Source organism: Populus alba, chromosome 1, assembly GCF_005239225.2.
Source record: "Populus alba chromosome 1, ASM523922v2, whole genome shotgun sequence".
Classification (NCBI taxonomy): Eukaryota; Viridiplantae; Streptophyta; class Magnoliopsida; order Malpighiales; family Salicaceae; genus Populus; species Populus alba.
The window spans coordinates 34,913,757-34,929,644 of NC_133284.1; the positions used below are offsets into that span (position 1 = coordinate 34,913,757).

At 33.6% G+C, this 15,888-nt stretch overlaps 1 non-coding gene across 1 annotated transcript; it reads right to left on the bottom strand.

Annotated features, from left to right (window-relative positions):
• Positions 1–13,960: 13,960 nt before the first annotated feature.
• Positions 13,961–14,067, bottom strand: LOC118055495 (small nucleolar RNA R71). The gene has a single exon (XR_004688660.1). It is a non-coding gene; the product is annotated as a small nucleolar RNA R71 (small nucleolar RNA).
• Between the last annotated feature and the right edge of the window lie 1,821 nt (positions 14,068–15,888).

Below are 15,888 nucleotides of genomic sequence, written 5' to 3' on the forward strand. Positions count from 1 at the left end.
AATAGATAGCTTGCTGACACAACCAAAAGATTGATGTCTTCTCCCAAGTGCAGGAGTGTCGAAGTAGTAATAATAAAATATAACAAGAATGTAAATAATAATAATAATAATAATAATAATAATAATAATAATAATAGTAATAATAATAATAGTAATAGTAATAATATTACTACTAATAATAATACTAATAATAAAAAGAAGAGGAGGAAAAAATTAATGAGAACTTTGAGATGGAAGATTAATGTAAGGATTAAACAATAATAAAAACAAATGTCAAGATTAGAGGATCCACCAATGGTATTTCAAACAAGTATAGTATAAACTCTTATTACTCAATTTGGAAACCACACACGAAGGAGGTTCCAATCAGATGATTTATCATTAATAGCTCATTATAAATTATTAACATGATCATATTAATTATCTGATTTACATAACACCAAACTTTTAAATATTGTCAGGAATTCATGATGTTAACTGATGTTAACAACAAATCAAGTTCCTTTCATAGCCCAGGTGTAGGTAATACCGTACGGTTGGGCTATGAGAGTGCCAAGCATTTGTTGTACCAAGTGTTATACAACACAAATCTATATTAACCATTTAACAAGCAAGGTATTAAGAATTAGTAAGATAAGACATGTTAATATTAAACATTAAGGTCCATGTTGAGTTTACACTATACTTGTTCTTACACCAATAGTGTAACCTTTTCACCTTGACATAATAAACTTAGCGAAACATAAATAAACAAAACAAGAACATAAATAAGATACAAGTTAACTAAGGAAAGGAAAGGAAATGAAAATCATAAACAAGATATTAATGAAAGCAAAACTTAAGAATTACAAAAAAAAATATAAAGAGAGAAATAAAGAGCATGAACTTGATCTGAACAACCAAGCCCCTAAATACATGGAAAATACCTCCTTTTATAGTCCAAAATTCGGAATTATTGATTTAATGACTAATTGTCGAGTGGGTGGCCAACTCCTGACTTTGTGAAAATCCTTATCTTCTTGTCTGAATAAAACAAAAATGCTAGCATCAGAAATCGGTCCACTTGAAAACATGAAAGTTATAGGAAATTCACTCATCTTTCCAGGAAAAAAAAATGGAGGTGATTTGGATTTCTAGAACTCCAGATATGGGCCAAACACTGAACAGTGTTTGGGCTGCAGGACAGATTCAGATTTCTTCGTTGTTGCTATAATTTGGACTTGCAAACGGCCTTCTTAGATCTTGATGAAAACATGAAAGTTGTAGGCCTATATCTTACCAAATCTGTGTAAAAATTTAAGGTCATTTGACATCTAGAACTCAAGATATGACCTAATTACCAAACAGTATTCCAGTTTGGACTACACCAACATCTATTTTCTAAGCTTCACCCTCTCTTTATCTTCACAAATTTTAGTAATTGAATTCATCAATCAATCCTTTGATTTATGTGATATGCCTGCATTTAAGATGAACATTTACCATGTATTAAGGTATCTTATAGTATTAGACTTGTTATTATAAAACATGTTTTAGTTAAGGAGTTATTGACACTTTAAGTGCAAAATGATGATATAAAACCTTGATAAATATGCACTTTTAAATACTAATCACTTGCTCCTTTCTTCCAGACTCATCATGTTGTCCCAACACACAACTCATTGCTTCCTTAGTTACTGTCAAATATAAGATCAATAGTCTTCCAGGCAAAGGTGGCACTAACAAAGGTGGATTCTGTAAGTATTGCTTTATTTTATCAAAAGCTTCTTAACAATCTTTGTCCTAAGTACCAGGATTCTTTTTCCGAAGTAATCAAAAAATTGGCTCACATGTTGCTGTTAACTGAGATATGAATCGTGCAATGTAATTCAAACGTCCTAAGAAAACTCTCACTTCTTTTTTGGTTTTAGGAGCTGTCATAACCTGAATTGCTTTCACTTTATCAGGATCGACCTCTATTCCTTTATTGCTGATCACAAACCCTAGCAACTTTCCAAACTTCACCCCAAATGAGCATTTTGTAGGATTCAATTTCAACTAATACTTCCTTAGTCTATCAAATAATTTTCTTAAAATCTAAATGTGATCTTCTTCATTCTTAGACTTGGTAATCATGTCATCCACATACACTTCAATCTCTTTATGTATCATTTCATGGAAAAGTGTCACCATTGCCCTTTGATATGTGGCTCCAGCATTCTTTAACCCGAATGGCATCACTTTGTAGCAAAATGTTCATATGGTATGACAACAGTGGTCTTCTCTTTATCTTCTTCAGCCATTTTAATCTGGTTATACATGGAGAATTCATCCATGAAGGAATCAGTTGAGCTTCTAGCAGCATTGTCTACCAAGACATCTATGTGAGGCAAAGGAAAATTATCCTTTGGACTAGCTTTGTTTAGATCCTTGAAGTATACACATACTCTAATTTTGTCATCCTTCTTTGGTACTACCACTATGTTCGATACCCATTGAGGGTATTTAATATCTTCTAGAAAACCAGCATCCCACTGCTTCTCTATCTCTGCCTTGACCTTGAGTAGAATATCTAGGCGAGTTCTTCTCAATTTCTACTTAACAGGTTTACATCCTTCTTTCAAAGGCACTCTGTGTACTACAATATCAATGTCTAAACCAGGCATATATGCATAAGACCAGGCAAACACATCCATATACTCTTGTAGTAGTGAGGTTAAATTGCATCTTTCTTCTATAGTAATCAAAGTTCCAATCTTTAGAGCTCTTTTTTATCTTGCTCGGTGCCTACATTTATCACCTCTAATTCTTCTCTTGCAGGTTTCCAAGCATGCTCAGACTGTTCTACTTGTCTAGTAAACTTTTCATATAATCTTCATTACATTCCTCTTCGTCCATTGCAATCACATCCTTATCAAAGTTTGGCCATTCATTTTCAATGCAATATGTTTGTGGATTTATGGAGGATTCGCTTTTAGAATTCCTGAAAGCAGAAGGTGTTTTTAGTGTAAATGCATATCTTATAGCCAAACAAAATAAAATAAGATAATAATTGTTGAAGAAAATGAATGATCTCAATAATATTTTAAAAGCTGACTCAATAATTATGAAAAGACCTTATGTTGACATCTTGAGCCAAGATTTCCAACTAGGTATAAAAACACAAAGCAAACTACAAAGCAAAGCACACAAAGCACATAAAAGCAAATATAAGCAAACGCTTATTCATTACTTCTTGAAAACAACTAGGGCTTCTTCAATCTCCCAAGTATGGAATACTTCATCAACCGAAAGCTTTTGCATAAAGGCACTACAGAGGTTATCCATGTCACCAAGGACTGTTGAGCACGTGACATGGCACCAATCACATGATGTGGTTGATGGAGTGATGGTGCATCCTTTTGACAGCAAAGAGTGGAAACTCTTTAACAGTGTGCATTCTCACTTTTCAGTTGAATCAAGGAATGTGCATCTTGGGTTGCATACAGACGGATTCAACCCATTTGGGTCATTTGCTGCTCCTTATTCTTGTTGGCCAGTTATCTCACAGTTTATAACTTACTACCGGGAATGTGTACGAGGCCGGAGTTCATATTTTTATCTACTGTCATACCCTATCCAAGCAGCCCAGGCTAAAATATAGGTGTTTGTCTTCGACCGTTGATTGATGAGTTGACGCAGTTGTGGTCCTCCAAAGCTTTGACTTATGATATGTCGAGGAAACAAAATTTCCTTATGAAGGCAGCTTTGATGTGGACTATCAATGATTTTCCAACTTATGAAATGCTTTCTGGTTAGAGCACACATGGGAAACTAGCATGCCCATATTGCATGGAAAACAACAAGGCATTCACGCTAAGAAACGGAGGTAAAGCTTCTTTTTTTTACTGTCACCATCACTTCTTGCCACTTAATCACAGGTATAGAAAGAACAGAAAAGATTTCTTTGTTGGTAGAGTTGAAAAGGATGTTACTTCCTCGCGTCTTTCTGATGAAGAATTACATGATGTTGTATCAGAGTACGGTGACATTGTGTTTGGTCTTCAATCAGGTAAGCAAAAGTTTCCTGGTTTAGGTTTGATCCATAATTGGGTAAAGCGAAGTATCTTTTGGGAGCTTTCTTATTGGAATATGAATCTGCTCCACCATAACCTTGACAGTATGCACATTGAAAAGAACATTTGAAAACATTTTCAACTCCATCATGGATGTGAAGGGGAAGACAAAGGACAACATCAAGGCTAGATTGGATATAACTTTATTTTGTAACCATAAAAATATGGAGTTGATTTATAATGAGTCACGGGTTGCAAAACCAAGAGCAAGCTTCATGTTAGAGAAAAACACACAACTACTAGTCTACAAATTTGCTTAAGAGTCTACGTTTTCCGGATGGACATGCCTCAAACATATCAAGGCTGGTTAATATGGAGGACTGCAGATTGTATGGAATGAAGAGTAATGACTGCCACATGTTTATGCAAACACTCATCCCATTAGCTTTTCATGATTTGTTACCAAAGGAAATATAGGATGCACTCACGAAGATCAATCATTTCTTTAGAGATATATGCTCCAGCAGGTTGAATGTTGAGCACATTGAGAGGCTTGAAACGAATATCATCAAGACACTATGCAAACTTGAGATGATATTCCCTCCATCTTTTTTTGACTAAATGGAGCATCTTCCCATATATCTATCGTCCGAGGTAAAAGTTGAAGGATCAGTCCAGTATAGATGGATGTACCCATTCAAACGGTTAGATATTACAATTGTAATGTAATTCATATATAAAAGTATTTTCTATGTTTTTCTTAATTGAAAATACTTGATTAATTCAATGCAGGTACTTGTGTAATCTCAAGAAAAAGGTTAAAAACAAGGCGCATGTTGTGGCTTAGATATGCGAGGCCTATATTGTTAAGGAGATCTCAACATTTATCTTGTACTATTTCAAACCTCATTTGAGAATGAGAATTAATCACGTTCGACGGCATGATGATGGTGATGAAGTGCCTTCCAATGGGAACTTGTCAATATTCTCCAATCTTGTACGACCCACACCTGAAAATACCGCAAGAGAAAGATATTTTTCAGAAATAGAGTTCAAACAAGCACACAACTATGTTCTATTTAATTGTGATGAGCTGAGACCTTTTATTCAGTAAGTTTATATATGTGTAATACTAATTAAACTTTGTCAATAATATACTATTAATTATGTATTGTAATATCATACATTCATTATCACTTGAAAGCAACATTGACAATATTTGCTCTCCAATAACTCACAGCTGACCGAATCCCAGATCTTTCAATTACAAGATGAACAATTTACCACATGGTTCAGAACATATGTAAGCACCATCACAAACTCATTCTACCTTGCAAAATTACTATATGCATGTAATTACGATATTCTCGTTCATTTACTACTTATTGATGTACATTACATACATGGTTTATCAAATGGGAAGGAATGCGGCTAAGTCATTGTCTTCACTAAGCATGAGGCCTGAAAGAAAAGTTAAGTCCTACGATGGGTATTTTGTTAATGGATATGTTTTTCATACTAAAGAATATGAGAATGGAAGAAAGACATACAACAGCTTGATTGTGTTAAGGGATCGACTAGTGGTGAGTCAGAAGGTGACTACTATGGTAGATTAAAAGAGGTCATTGAACTGCAATATCATAATGAGCAGAATAGAGTGTTTTTATTCAAATACTATTGGTATTACAAGATTGACAGAGGAATCAGAGTTGATCCACACTATGGTCTAGTCGAAATCAACTCAAAAGCTAGACTCCGCAACATAAACGATGTTTTTGTTTTCACAAAGCAATGTCAACAAGTTTACACATACACTCCTTCATTTAGAAAGGATTGATCAAGAGTGGATTTGTTGTTTGTTTTTAAAACGAAACCCAGTGGTCGAGTCGAGCTTGTTCAGGATGAGAACAAAGACACAAGTGTGCAAGATGAAGTCTTTCAAGTTAGTGAGTTGGTTGAACCATATCGAGTTGCTCCTTCGATTGATTTGGAAGAAAATTTAAATTTTCATGTTTTTGATGATAGTCTTCTTGATGTTGACGCAGAGGAGTTGAATGTTGTTTTGAGCTCTAATGGACAAGCAAATGTCAACGAAGATGATGGTATCCATATTGAAGATTGCGATGAAGGTGATGACTATTCAATTGATGATGAAGAAGAAGAAAATTCTAACTAACTATTAGAATGAAGCCCTGTGTAAACCACTTTTTTCATGTAATATAGATTATGGATGATATATTTTGTAACACGAAATATGTATTGTTTAAGCATTATTGTTATTGTTTTGTGCAATGGACAATTTATCATTTAAGTGTTTATAGGAAGGTAAATAGGCAATACAAATATAATCTTTCTTGTACAATGCCACACTTACCGACATCCATATCGACATAATAAAGTCCGTCGGCATTTCACAAAGAGTTTGAAAACAATTACTTGAAATGCCACAATTACTGACTCCCATACCAACATATTACAGTTCGTCGGTATTTTACAGAGAGTTTGAAAATAATTACTTGAAATGCCACAATGATCGACGACTTTGCCGACGGAGTCCAGTCCATCGGTAAGTGTCGGCGGGTCAATATTACCAACAAAATCACCGACGGACTGTGCGAATTCCAAAGGGCGGTGCATTAAATGCATCTCTAACCACGTCAGGTTGCTGACGGACCGCAAAAGATATGGAGGGTAATTAAAAATGTTGGTGCAAAATTCAAAAATTACCAACAAATTTTTCGACACGTCACCGACGGAATAAATTAAAGTAATTTTTTTATTTCCGTCGGTGAATCCGTCGATAAAACTACCCTATAAATCCCAACGACCACCCCTTCAGTTCAATCTTTCATCTCCTCCGTTTTTCACCTTCATTTTCGATTTTTTTTCCCTCTCATTTCTTCAAGGGTTTCACCTACAATCTCTAACAAGTTTTCTTGTGAATCTTTCATCGGATTAAAAGGTATGTGTTTCCTCTATTTCATTTTACTTTAAGGGTTTTTTTTGTTTTAGCTGTTTTTTTTTATGTTTTTTGTTTTGGTGTATTTTTATAATGTAGATAAAGTCTTGAAATCAACACATTATTAAAGCATATTTCATTCTTAAAGTCTATAGTTTTTCTTTTTGAATTTATTGAATATATTTTATTATTGTATTGGCATAATTATTGAATAATTTGTTAAATTGTAATTGTTAATGTTCAATTTACCTTATAATTAGTAATTGAATATGTTGGAATAATTATTAATTTTACTCTATTATTGCATGATTTGTGTTTAATTATTTCCATTGATTTTAATTGTTAGTCTAGGGTTTTTTTTTTGAATTTTTTGAATATATTGTATTGTTGTATTGGCATAATTATTGAATAATTTGTTGAATTGTAATTGTTAACGTTGAATTTACCTAAGAATTAGTAATTGAATATATTGGAATAATTAGTAATTTAACTCTATTATTGCATGATTTGTGTTTAATTATTTCCATTGATTTTAATTGGTAGTCTAGAGTTTTTTTTTTTTTTTAATATACTGTATTGTTGTATTGGCATAATTATTGAATAATTTGTTGAATTGTAATTGTTAATGTTTAATTTACCTTAATATTAGTAATTGAATATGTTGGAAAAATTATTAATTTTACTCTATTATTACATGATTTGTGTTTAATTTTTTCCATTGATTTTAATTGTTAGTCTAGCGGTTTTTTTTTATTGAATATACTTTATTGTTGTATTCGCATAATTATTGAATAATTTGTTGAATTGTAATTATTAATGTTAAATTTACTTTAGAATTAGTAATTGAATATGTTAGAATTATTAGTATAGATTGAGTCAATTGGTTGTAGCTATTGTCAATATTTGAAGGTTTGTGGACTTAGGTAGTATCCAGAGGAGGTGCAGTCAAATTTATTTTTTTAACATTTGAATTTAATTATATAATTATTCGTATAAAATTGTGTAGCAGTGAGGATGATATTTCCTTAGATGACTCTCAAGAAGAGGCACCCACACCACTTGCGCCGTCAACCGATGCTGCCTCTTTCAGCGCTAGTTCACAACGCAGAGGCGGTGTGCCTTCACAGCCAAATCAATTTAGCCACAAGTATGAGGCACAATGGAAGGACGGTCTTTCAATGTAAGTTTGTTAAGGTTTTGTTTTTTTAAAAAAAAATTATAATTCATTTATTTTCAGGTTCACGAACATTGAGGCCGCTCGAGTAATATCATCGATGTTTAAATCATCGATAGAGATTATATTATTTCAATGGAGTCAGATATCCAGACATCTTGAATGGACGCCTCAAATCAATGCATGGTTTGACAGATTTGAGGTCGGTGTTAACTTATAATTTTCAGCTTATTTCTAATACATTATTAATATAATTGCAAATAAATTATTATTTTGATTTAAAATTAATTATTTATACTCAGGACAAATTCAACTAGGACAGTGCGCATGACACTATTGTAAGGAGGGTATGGGAAAATCACGCAGCAACTAGGTAACATTGAAAACAATACAACATTTTTAGAAAAAAAAATTATGTTTCAAAATTTAATTTCTCGCTATGGAAGTAGGTTACATGATTTTTGGTATGAAGCACAAAAAAAGGCAAACAAAACGCAAGAGATAATGGTCTCCAAGGCTGGAACGATGTGGCGGTTTGGAGGGATTTCAAACCGATGTACATCCCGGCAAATACATGGCTGCTCTATTTTGAGCATGTGACGTCTGAGTGGCTCACATGATGCTCACAATCTGGTGTTGGCAACCAGAATCGGCCAATTCATGGCTCGGTGACAACGCACACCAGCGGCTCTGTTCTGTTTGCTGCATATGCAAAATGAACGTTAAGATTAATTTAAATGAAATATATTGTTAAATTAATTTGTTGTTAATTAATTTTTTTTCATTATAGGCTACGTCTTTTAGACGTGAGCCGAGCCCGATGGAGCTATTTGTTGAGACGCACGTGCGGAGTCAAGACCGCCAAAAGGGGGCTCAACAGTTCATTGACAACCGTGCTCAACACTTTGTGGTATGTTTGTTTAACCATTTTATTTTGTAAGTTTTTTTTTTTTTTGAATTCAATATGATGATTACTTTTTTCATTTTCAGAAGACCTATAATAGCTAGTTGAGGGAGAGGTATGGGAACGATGCTTCGACCCATCTAGAATTCGATCCGGATTTGTGGATGGAGGTTGGATTGTCCGGTGGACCTGATAAAAATTAGATTTATGGGATCTCTAACACTACAGCCAAGAGCTTGTGGGCGGCCTGTAGTGTCTCAACTGTTGGGAGCTCCCAATCAATATCAAGCACCCAATTTAAGGAGTTCGTGGCCTTGAAGTAGCACACGGTTTAGCTCATCGAAAAATACAACCACCTATCAATCGAGTATACAAAACTCAAAGCGGATCATGACCGGCTTCGCCAGGTAGTCATGAACATGGCATCACAAAGTGGTGATCCATGTGCACCTCCTCATTTTTTGCCATATAACAACAAACCTCCTCCTCCTCCTCCTCCTCCTCCTCCTCCAGCTCTACCATTATGTTAATTTGTAATCAATATTATTTAATTTTAATAGTTAATTTAATATTTTTTTTGAAACACATTCAGTTTGTAACGAATATTATTTAACTTTATTTTTTGATGTTTAATAAAACTTTTATTTGCAGAATTGGTTTTTTTACTATTAATTTATATAATTTTATATTATGAATACTAAATAATTTTTAAAAAAATATATTTAAAATTATGCAAATAAAAAATATATAAAAAATACTCACCGAGGGTTTTACTGACGGAATAACTCCGTCGGCATTTCATAGTAGCTTGGGGCAAATTTCACAATCGCCGACAAGTTTACTAACGGAATAACTCCGTCGGCATTTCACAGTAGCTTGGTGCAAATTTCATAATCACCGATGAGTTTATTGACAGCCATAGATTGTTGGTATTGAATTCACTCACTGACAAATTTATTTCGTAGGTATATTTGAAGCGGGAACTTTTTTTTTTTGTGCGTAATTTTCGTCTGTAAAACCATTGGCAATTTTATTTTCTTACCGACTGTGTTAGTGATGGAATTAGGAATTACCGACAAAAGAAAAGCTAATGGACTATTTTGTCAGTGTGTTCATCAGTAATTTTATTACCGACAAACTATGAATCACACCCCGATGGAATATGTCTAACGGTAAAACTATGAAATCTTGTAGTGAATTGATTTTTTTTATATGTTAAGTATGTAATTTCTATTAATGATGAGCTAATTAGAATGCAAACTACATATTTTTATAAGCTTTTATTATTTTATCTAAATGTAAAAAAACAAATAAAAACCCACTTGATCCCCTCGTCTCTAAGTTATTTTATAAATTTATTTAATTTCAAAATTATAAATGATAATCTACTTCCATTAGAATTTTAAAAAGAAAAATATATATGATATTTCTCTTGTTTAAGTATTTCTTAGCCATAAGTTTATTACTACTCAATTATATTTTTTTAATAATAAATTTTCAGTTTAATGTCAGAATTCATATCACATTCTTCTTTGAAATATAAATATTTATTGTTTTCCAAGTCTGAATAATGAAAAAAAAAAACCTTTAACTAATTCAACCATTTAATATTACTTTCTAATAAATATATTTGGTTATGAATTAATTAATAATTGAATAGTTTTGAAGATGACCTAATATGAGTAAAGGAACCAAATTAAAATTCATAATATTTCTTAAAATAACTAAGCATTAAATCATTGGTTATCTTCAACATGCATATCACATGATAATTACAATTAAACAGAATTGATTTTTTTATTCTTTGTTTTCCTAATCAAATTTATAAAAAGATTTATACGCTCAACAACCACTACCAGAAAATCGGTGAAAACTAATAGAATTACCGACATAATTTTTTTGTCTGTAATTTTTACCGATGGAAATACTTTCGTCTCTAATTATGTCAATATATACAAACAGAAAATATCCGTCAGTGATACAGTCGGTATATACCAACATAAATAGTCTGTCGGTATATACCGACCGTATCACCAGCAGATTATATAGTTTTTTGGAAAGTTGCAATGGTGTGATGATGTGGATTTTCTTAAATGATTTTACCAACAGAATAACTGATGGATTCAAACAGGGATCTCCATACTGTAACATGTCACATTCACCAGCGGAATAACCAATGGAACGTGTCCATCGGTGATTTCATCGGTAAAAGTCAATTTATACCCACTTTGTTGACACTCTCTTTCTCTATTTCTCCTTCTTCTTCCCCTTCTTCTTCCACATCCCACCTCTCCCCTCCCGATTTTTGGATGGAGGTCGGATCGTCTAGTGGACCCAATAAAAATCAAGTCTACAGGCTCTCCAACACTACGGCCGAAAACTTGCGGTTGGCCCGTAGTGTCTCAACTGTTGGGAGCTCTCTCTCCATCAGTATCGAGCACCCAGTCAGAGGAGTTCATCTCATTGAAACAACAATATGAATTCCTCTCGACAAATTATGATCAACTTCGTCAAATGGTTGATGATCCATGTGCTACTACTTTTTTGCCGTATGGTTCCAGCAACAACCACCTTCTCCTCCTCCTCCAGCTCCACCGCTATTTTAGTTTAATTTTGTTTTTTAAAACATTAAATTTGTAATGAATATTTGGATGAATATTATTTAACATTATTTTTACATTTTTAATGTTTAATACAAATTTATTTGCTTATTAAGTTTTTTTACTGTTAATAAATAATTTTTTAAAAATATTTTAAATAAATACCGACAGTTTTCTAGATATAAACATGCTGTCAAAATTGTACCGAGAGTTGCAAAAATATTACCACCCATGCCACAATCACTGACGGATATATTCCGTCGGTATTTAACATTACTATTATCAACGGATATATTCCGTCAGTATTTTACAAGGAGTTCTGAGATATTTACCGCCTATGTCTGATGCAACCATATTATTTGATAGTTTCACCCACATTTAACTAGTGTTTTGCATATGTTTTATATATAAAATGCCTTGATATTCTTTGTTTTATGTTTTGAAGGCACTTTTGAATGAAAGATACAAAAAGGAGTAAATTGGAGGTAATTGGCATATTTGACCTTCAATCGATGTTTTGTGCAAAGCGTGAGCTCTAAAGGTTGAAATGAAGTGATTTTAGTGGCATTAAAAAGCTAACATCCATATCTTTCTGTACATCTAAGGCAAGACAATAAAATAAAGAAGAGCATGGAAGTCGTAGCTTTCAAAGTCAAATCTCGCAATCTCCCAATGTTGACCTTCGGTCATTTCGACTTGAATATCTGGAGCTACAGAAGTCCAATTTATGCAAACTCAAATTTTTTTGGATTCCTAACTCATAGGCCTATAAACGCTTCAAATTTCATACAAAAACGAATTCTCATGAGGAGATATGATCTTTCAAAGATGACAAGTGAAGAAAAGAGTCCAAATTACATTCCGAAGCATTTAAACCGATATCCAAGTTTTTATTTTAGCAATTTAGCTCGTCTAAGTGAAAGCTTGAAGATTTCATGCAAGACTATTTCTTCTTTTTTAGGAAAATAGTTATTGAAGTACTTAAATGTAAACAGTCTACTTAAGAGATGACTATTTTGTAAAATAGAAATTAGGGTTTCATAGGATATAAAAAGAATGAGAGAAGAGAAAGGGGGCAGCCACCCAAGAGAAGAAAAACGCCCCCCCCCACTCTAATAAACCCGAAATCATGCATTCTTCTATTTTTTTATTAATTATTCAACAAACATGCAAGGCTAAACTTGTTTTCTTGGTTGCAAGGACACGGAAACCTTCAGATTTTAAGAACTGTGAGATTTATTTTACCTTTTATTTTCAATTTATATGATGAATATGTTTATTCTCATATGCTTATTTTTCCTATATATGATTGTTTATTTTAATTTCTAGAGCGGACTCTAAGTTTTTATTGTAGACAATCTATTGCTAAGTTTGATATCAAAACCTGAGTTGTGGTATATGAACTTTTGAAGCAATTGAGTTTAATAATTATGGTGGATCTACATTATTAATCTTAGGGAGAACATTCAATTAAATCCAACATAGACTGCAGATAGTTATGTTTTCTTGATTAATCAACTTATGTAGTTCTTAAGGCTGCCATTGAATTAAATTACTAGTGCGGACACTGTGGTTATTTGATGGTTAGGGTTAGTTATATGGCGGATCCGTTAACTAACTAATGTTAAGAAGAAATAAATATTCAAAATATAAATTGATGTTTCGTTTCCATGATTAGTTCTGATTTCTATAGGTGGATGTGTGCTTGCGACCAAGGTTTGTTCTGTTTTCTAGGGTTTTTAGGCAGTTTTAGTTTTCTAACGTAGGATTTTTGTACAATTTGCATTGTTTTCGATCTCTTGCGTGGTTGGTTTCTTTTGAGTTTTTTTTATGATTTATGCTAGTAACCTGTTCTACTAATCAAAGTCAAGTGTAGTTAGATCTTGAAATAGAAAAAACTTTACGCAGGTTACGAAAGGAAGCTCACCTCAACACCATGGCTATTGCACAACAACAAACACTCAAGGAGCTTGCTGCTCCTAACATGGAAAATCAGCCATTGTGCATAAACATCAACAATAATGTAAAGTTTGAGCTTAAATATGGTTTTATACATTTTCTACCAACATTTAATGGTCTTGTAAGAGAAGATCCTCATACTCATCTCAAGGAGTTCCATATGGTTTGTGTTGGCATGAAACCGAACAAGTTAAGTTGAAAGCTTTCCCTTTCTCTTTAAAAGGAGCAGCAAGGGCATGGCTTTTCTCCATTCTCCCAAGTTCAATTGGAACTTGGAATGGCATGAAGAAGATCTTCCTTGAGAAGTATTTCCTAGCATCTCGAGTTGCCAACATAAGGAAAGAAATATGTGGGATTCCACAATCTCATGGAGAGACACTTTCTGAGTATTGGGAAAGATTTGAGCAACTGTGCATTCAATGCCCTCATCATCAAATACCCGATCAGTTTCTCATTCAATATTTCTATGAAGGATTGATGCCTACTGACCGTAGTATCATTGATGTTGCAAATGGAGGGGCATTGGTAGATAAGACACCTGAGGCTGCATGCCAATTGATCTCAAACATGGCAGCCAACTCGAAACAATTTGGCATGCGTGGAGACTTCACAAACAAACGAGTAAATGAGGTAAGTATTTCTAACCTTGAGGATAAAGTTAATGATCTTAATTCTCTTATGCGTTTTTTGGCTTGTGGCAATGTATAGCAGATGCTCTTTACAAGGACATACCTCATATATGTGCCCAACAATAGAAGATACAGGTTTATGCAGTTGATGGAGCATTTAATGGATAGCCTCAGCGTAAGTATGATCCTTTTTCCCACACGTATAATCCTGGATGAAGAGATCATCTCAACCTACAGTATGGGAAGCAACCTCAACAAGGCAATCAAGGCCGACAATTCCATCCCCATGTATTTCAGCTCCAACAGAATTATCAAGCAAGACAACCCCCTCCATTTACAAACTCCAATGTTATGGGGTCGTCATCCAGTGATGATCTTCATGAGATGATGAAAACTTTGGCTTCTAACACTGTGACTTTGCAACAAAATGTCATGTCTTTTCAACAAGAAACAAGGTTAAGTATTCATAACTTGGAGAAGCAAATGGGGCAAGTAGCTTCAAGTGCAGGGAAATTGGAAGCACAAATGAATGGAAAATTGCCCTCCCAAGCATTGAATCCAAAAGAGAATGTTAGTGCGATCATGCTATGAAGTGGGAAAGAAATTGAAAAGAAAAGGTTGAAATAAATTGAGATGGAGGAAGAAAAAGCGATAGAAATTGAATTGAGTACAAAGAAGGAACATCCTTCTTTTCCACAAACTGAAACATCGACCAACACTCCAAAGGTTACTCCTCACTCAATGAATTCCAATTTTAAAACAATTCCACCCTTTCCTGTGAGTTCTTCTAGGTCAAAGAAAGAGGACAAAGAGAAAGAGATTTTAGAGGTTTTAAAGAAAGTATAACTCAACATTCCTTTGCTTGATGTTATCAAGTAAATTCCCAAGTATGCCAAATTCTTGAAGGAGTTGTGTACTACCAAGAGTGCTTTCAAACTAAAAGGTCATAAAATGGTAAGTATGGGTGAAGTTGTATCTGTTGTTGTTCAAAAGAATATTCCTTTAAAGCAAAAAGACCCAGGTGCGTTTACTATCCCATGTGTTATTGGTAATGCTAGTTTCAAAATAGCCTTGTGCAATTTAGGTGCATCCATTAGGGTTATGCCTAAACATGTTTATGATTCTCTTAGTCTTGAGCCTTTGAATTAAACTAGCATTGTAATACAACTTGCGGATCGTAGTTTTATTTACCCACTTGGTGTGATAGAAAATGTCTTAGTCAAGATTGATAGTTTGGTTATTCCATGCGACTTTTATATTCTTGATAGGGAACATGATTCTTGTGATTCATCAAACAACACTCTTATATTGTTTGAGAGACCTTTCTTGAAAACTGTCAATACAAAAATTGATTGTGGTAAGGATACTTTGTCTATGGAGGTAGGAGATGAAAAAATTGAATTTAATTTTCATGATGCAATGACTTATCCTTATAGCAATGTTTATTCTATCACATGTTATGACCAAGTTGACAAGTGTGTGCAGCTAGTTTGCGATTTTAATAGTGAGGATCGATTAAGGATAGCTTTGAGCTATAGCTATGATTTTACTAAGATAGAAGAGATGGAGAGGCATATATGTGTTCCCCGAAACGTGCATGACTCAGCATTAGATTTGCAAGCTTTGCAA